Source organism: Primulina eburnea, chromosome 4 (assembly GCF_022965805.1).
Source record: "Primulina eburnea isolate SZY01 chromosome 4, ASM2296580v1, whole genome shotgun sequence".
Lineage (NCBI taxonomy): Eukaryota > Viridiplantae > Streptophyta > Magnoliopsida > Lamiales > Gesneriaceae > Primulina > Primulina eburnea.
The window spans coordinates 34,848,102-34,855,148 of NC_133104.1; positions in this window are offsets into that span (position 1 = coordinate 34,848,102).

Consider the following 7,047-nt stretch of genomic DNA (forward strand, 5'->3'; position numbering starts at 1 on the left):
GTTTTTGACTTTTTCTTAATTTCATTGACTCTAACATGTCCCAAATAATTATTTAAGCTTACATGAATTTTTTCATATTTTTATTTAGCATAAATCGAGAACTTTTAAATTAATCTTTAAATGTGACGTATTATTGTGTTTTAATCCCGAATTGAACCATACCTAGGTATAAAATTCCCAAATTGAAAACTTAGGCTTTTAATAATTATTTGTGCTTAAATATAATTTTTCATAATTTTATAAAAATTAAAATTATGCATTTCAATTAACTCGCTAATTAGTGTTTCGTGCGGCAATTAAATTTCGAATAAATCCAAAACTTAATATTTTGATTCTAAAATTTTATTTACCTTTTTATGATTTTTTTACCCTTCCAATTCATGAGCAACACCCGTGGACCCATGGATTCAATTTTACTCCTATTATTTTCGTTTTTGACACCTTATCGAACACACCGAGCCATCTCCTAATTTACTCGAGCCATGCCCGAGCCACCTCGAGTCAAACCCGGGCCAACCCATCTAGAAACCCTCCTAACCAAGCCCAGACCATAAAACCAGCCCTGGCACGACCAAAACACTTATGAAACTTGACCCAATTCTGCCCGTGTGTGTGTGACCCCTAAGCACCTAAGGACTCCTAGCCAACCTAGGACACTTCCAACGAGCCACCCCCGAGCCAACCTCACCCTAACCAACCCTGGACCCAGCCCAGACCCAGCCCAGACCAACCAAAGCTCTGGACCACGCGCACGAGCCACCTGGATCAGCAACCAGCAGCTGCGCGCCTCATGTTCCTCTCACGTTTTACCTGTTTGCTCGTGCCAGCACTGACTCGAGCCACTCCAGCCCCTGCCCCAACCATAGACCACCCTCCTTAGACCCTAAGGGACCCACCTGGCTCACCCCCATGCCAGCCGCGAGCCCCCTTTTCTCAACCATATTATAACCTGCGCATGAAGAGTCCCTTCACGTAGGGACTCTTCCAGCCTACTTAGCGCGAGCCCTAGCCCCATAGGACTCTACCAGGCCCTCACCCCTGATCCTACTTGAGCCCCAGCCATCCCTGGCCAAGCCCCAAGGCCCCATGCAAGCCACCGAGCCCTCCCCTTAATATCAAGCATGAGATTTGCACTCAAAACTCACGGCTCTTGTTCTAACTTTCCCCCTTCGGTTCCAGCTTTTAACTTTCATGTTGTGCAGCGTTGTGGGGTGATTATGACTCTTACAACTTTTGTAAAACATAACCCTAACCCTTCCTAATCATGGCAGCACCTTAGATACATAAATTTCATGAATTTTGGATCAAGATACATGTTTTTAAAATCATACAATATGCATATACGAAAATATTAGAGTGTGTGCCTTGTTTTTGTTTCAAAACATGTTCAAATAAATATTATGGTGCGATAGATGTTTGAAGGAAAGAAATATGGCGTGCCTTTGCGTCATTAACGCATGATTTTACGTTGACAAATTAACGAACGACGTCACGAAGATGATGGCTTGATTTTCCTTGCAACCTTTGAATTTTTTGTCCTTTCAATTATGAAGTGTGTGTGCCGTGTAAAACTTGGGAAGAAAAGTGTTTGATGAATTTAGGAAAAGTGGGCGTGTGATATTGTGAATTGGGGTGGGGTTAATTGCATATTAGATAGTAAATTACTCCTTAAACAAGCTTAGGCCCATTAGTTAGTTAATTAGGCCCAATTAAGCTCATTAGTGATTAATTAAAATATTAAAAATAATTTTGCTTAAATAAGTTTGTGAATTTATTAGCCGGGTTGCCAAAACGTTTGTATTTTTTTAAAAAAAACCAACACCGATAAAAATTACATCCCGGCGTATAAAATCACCTCAAAACCCAATATTTTCAAAAATAAGAAAAAATATCAATCATATTTTAAATTATTAAAAATAATTATTTAATATTGGTTGCAAGTCAATTTGCTGGTGTGGCCTTTTGTTTTGCAACATCTCTTCAAAATAATTGTGTCTCATTGTTGTTGCTCGTCGGTGGTTATGATTTAAAGTTGAAGGAGAGCTGTGAAACTCTGCAGGAAGAGCAAGGAATTATATCGGAGAATTAATAAATAGCTCAAACTGAGACGTACTGTTGTGTTGTCGTGAAGTGTTGGAGACACTCGAAAATAACATTCATGTAAAGTTTTGGTTTAAGAATTATTTGAGACTTTGGGTTTCGGCAATATAGTTGTCGTATCCATGGTTTTGGTTTTTGTTTATTTAGGATGCAATTTACTTCTTTAATTTGTTAAGGAAACATGTTTTCATAATTTCACTAGTATTGGTTTTGTGAACTAATTGCAATTTTCTAGTAAATAATTTTCCTTGAGACACCACATAAGTTTTTATAATTGTGCACATGATTTATTATGTCTTATTTTATTCCTTAAAGTTTATTTGTGTGTTTAATTAATGTATTCAACTGCATGTTATGAATAAGTGTTACAACACTTGCATGCAACACTTAAATCGGATACACAGAATCTTAGTATTTTTGTACTTTTATGTTAAACAAATCATTAAAAGTAGTATATATCAGAGCCTACTCTTGATATACTAACTGTGATTCTGGATTTTTTTGTTTACATAGGTAAAATTATGATGGACGTTTTAGCTATCAACACTGCTTTTCGACCACCTTTTCGGATGGGTCCAATTATGCTCTTTGAAAAGTCAAGATGACGGTCTACATTAAATCCATCAAAGAAATAGCATGGAAACGTGTTTTAGATGATTGGTCTCCACCAAGTACTATGGATTCCGAATGTGACAGTCACATCAAACTAGAGAGTGGATGGACAACTGATGAAATACAAACTTCATATTTCAACTCAAAAGTGTTCAATGCAATTTTCACTTCAGTCTAAATCAACATGTTTAGCTTGAACAGCAATTGCATCTCTACCAAATATTCATGAGAAATTCTTTAAAATCACTGTAAAGGATCTGAGAGTGTTCACAGAACCAAGTTAAGGCTGTTAATTTGAAAGCTTGGTTGTGGAAGTAAACGAGACAATAGTTGAATATGATTGTAGGCTGTGTGATATTGCAAATGAAGCATTCAGTCTCGGCGATCCAATGTCAAATGAACTACTAGTCATCAAGGTCTTAAATCTTTTCCAGAATTATTCAACATCAAGATCTCTGTAATTGATGAGTCTAAAGACAATTCCACACTTAGTTTGGAGGATTTGATAAGCTCTATCAGAACTTTTGAGATGAATCTTGACTTGCAAAATGAGTCAAAGGGGATACTATTGCACTGCAGAACTTTTGAGATGAATCTGGACTTGCAATATGAGTCGAAGGGGAGACTATTGCACTGCAAGTTTCTGGTGACTCCGTCAATTACTTAATTCAGTTATCTCAGAAAGTCAGCTAGTCTGGTTTATGCAAAGATTCTGTCTCCTTGATTAAAAAGAATATTTGGTGATTATATAAAAATGTGCCAACTTTGGCTGCTCCTGAGAAAAAGAAAATTCTTCCATTTACTCAAGGGCAATTTATACCAAGGAATAAATTGATAATTCAACCAGATGTTAAAATATTAGAATCAGTTCAGTGCATAGAATGTTTTGGATTTATGTCACTATGCAAATGAAAATGGCACCAACAGACTTAGAAAGAACAAAGGTATGACAATCTACTTAAGTGATGAAGAATCTGAAAAAGGGCAGGAAGACAGTTAAAGAGAAAATCACACCTCTCTATCTGCTATTTGAAAGAAAAAGATTGGTTGCAAGTCAATTTTCTAGGTGTGGCCTTTTGTTTTGCAACATCTCTTCAAAATCATTGTGTCTCAATGCAAAAACTCCCAATGATTCGAGTAATCTAGAAACCCAATAAGTTGATGAAGATGAAGTCACTCTAAAAAGTGTGCAAAATATGTATGAGGAATTGCATGAAGACTGGATCAAAAGAAACAAGTTGAACTCAATGATCTCAAAGGAGAATACAGATTTGGAAGATGTGTGTCGCAAATTGAATTTATGTTGAGTAAAAAAGACGTTGAATTGTGCAAATTCAAGGGTGATCTTGAAAAGGCTATAAAGACTCTTGCCAAATTTAACTTGAGTTCAGAAAACTTGACTCGATGTTTATGACGGGAAAAAACATCAAAGCTAGTCTTGGGTACATTAAAAGCGTGTTTGACTATAGATAATCTTCCAACTCTGAGTCACAATCAATTGTTTTTGTGAAGGAAAGTAAAGTTACTTCAGCCCTCCAAGAGTTGATCCTTCTGTAAAGACTCTACAAACCAAGAAGCAAGATTCTATTCACAGGCCAAAGCATAGAAAGCGACATTTCATTTTTCACCACTGCTTTAAGTCAGGCCACATTAAACCATTTTGCTTCAAGCTAAGAGATGATTATATGAGCTGGGAAGCAAACCGGACGTTGCACAAGGTTTAGCCCAACACCAAGCGCAACACTATCAACAACAAACATCCAATAAAGAAAGTTTGGGACCTAAAACCGAAATTCAATATATTGTTATTTATACATCGTTGAAAACTAGCATTGCATGTATTTTGTATTTCGACGGTGGGTTCTTACGCCACATGATGGGGTATAAGGACCACCTCATTGGTTATGTTGAATTAAGATGTGGACGTTTGACCTATGAAGGTGATGCAAAAGAGAAAATTGTTGGAAAGAGACTTTGAGTGTGGATGGACTTTTAGAACTTCACATCGTGCTCCATGTTTCGGGACTTGGTGTGCTGTCGTTGAGCCACCAAACTTAAATTCCTACTCTCTAAATAAAATTAGTGTAATGGTGAGTAGGGTCAAATCCACAGGGAACGGGAGATGATTTCTTTCGAGTAAAAGTGCAAATAAAAGGGGGGATTTTTGGATATGAATTTGATAAAATACTAAAATAAATTTAACATGCAAGAAGAAATAACTAATCAAGATGAATAACTAATGAAATGTAAATTAATATTACCAAGCTCGATTCAAGGGATTTCTACTATTCAATTGTATCACTGTTCATCGGCTAACATATATTTATTCATGCAATTACAAGCAATTAACTTTAGAATTATAGGGATAGCCGCTAAAATTCTTGTGTTTTCCTAAAGTAATTGACCAAACCCAGCATCCAGTCAAAACTTATTAATAATTAACTGGGCACGATAGCGTTCCATATTAATTAAAAATAGCATTTTCGTTTTGAGAAAACAGTTAATCCTAAATCTAACAACCGAGATAGCTGCAATTGATAGATCGAGTTTCGTTGATTTATTTAGATTAAATATGCTATGATAGCACAACACACCTAATCTATCGCTACTCATGTACTAATCGTTCATGACAATTACGCATCACTGAATTCATGGATAGCAATAAAAAATTATATATCAAATTAAATTGTCAGATTAACCGAGATATAACTTTCATATAAATAAATCATAAATCAACGAATACTTGAACAAAACACGAATATTAAATTAAAGTGCAAAACGCCTCACAGTGATAAATCGAAATAGTAAAAAATCCCTTGAATAGAAATAAAACTTAGCTAGAGTTGTTGAGAGATTTGGAGAGAAAATCCTTGTGCTTCCTTTTCTTCTTCTCGTGAGTTGTGGCGATGGGAGTTGTAAATTCTTCTCTGCCTTTTCTTTCTACTGCTGTGCGTGAGACTTGGTGGAGGAATTCTTCCTTTTTTATTGTCTGCCGTCTCCCTTCTTTTGTGAGTGGTCAGCTTTTATTTTTCCTTTTTTTTTTTGTCAATTTGAGATAAGCCCATTAATAAAAAGTAAAAACCTAATCCTAGGCAGCCGAGGAGTTGTCACAAGGCGTGGCCACGCCTTATGCAAAAACATCTTCTGCATTTTTCTGCTCCACGTCTTCCATTAAGATCTTATCGGCAACTATAATTATGATATAAAATCATCCTTTTTAGCCCAGATTTATCGCAAGAACAGAAAACTTCCTTCTACAATAAAATCACACAAAAATGTGTCAATTAAGCACGTTGGTAGTTGTAACAATGAGGGATATGACAATAAAAATACAAACTATTATGAGCCTGTCAAATCTCCCACACTTAAACCATGCTTGTCCTCAAGCATAAAAGAGTTCAATTCATTCTCTCAACTCGTTATCCTCTTTCTGCTTCATTTACTTGTCCGTAAAATAATTTTTTCATGCACCAAAGAAATTTTATTGTTGTGCATCTGACTACCAACCTCATGAGCATTTGCTTCCATTTGAATGTGTAGAAATAAAATGCATAGAGTCCAAACACTCCACACAGGATTCGCTCATTTCACTCGTTAGTGTCTAGGTATGTATCAAGGAGCTCTCATGTCAAAACACTGAAAATTTTTATGATAGGATCGGTTAACTCAAGGTGAAAGTGTTTAGAAGGGGGGGGAGGGGTTGAATAAACACTTGCTAAATTAAAACTTCTTCGAAAGGTTGGGTTCAGTTTTGTTACAAACTGACTCAAGTATCTCGTCGGTCGATAACAATCAGTTAAACTGAATAAAACAGTTGCGGAAAACTAACTGACTGAAAGATAGAATGGATAACTGAAAGTAAATAACACAGGAAATGTTTCTGGATGTTCGGAGACTTGAATAACTCCTACGTCACCCCTTCTATCACAAAGATAGGATATTCACTAAAAGACTTTGATCAAATACAATAACGTGTACTGACCCACTTCAGTTTGGACTTATCTATTGCCAAAACTGAAACTCTTAGTTAACAACTCTTTTACAGATCACAACTGATCTTAGCACAACTTGTACAATTTATCGAAGATTACAAAGTGCTTTTTCTAGCTCAAAACGTAGCCTGAATGCTACTGATAAAACTGATAAGCTTGAGCTTTGATTTGACGAAGTTGAGAGAATATTTTCGCAGAGTAACAGCAAGTAAAATGAGTAGTTCAGAATCGGTAGTTCTTCAGCTGCTCTCTTCGACTATTTATAGGCTTCTGTCAACGGTAACATTTATTTGAATAACAGCCATTGTTTGCCACGTCGATATTCTCTGACAGATCGTACACT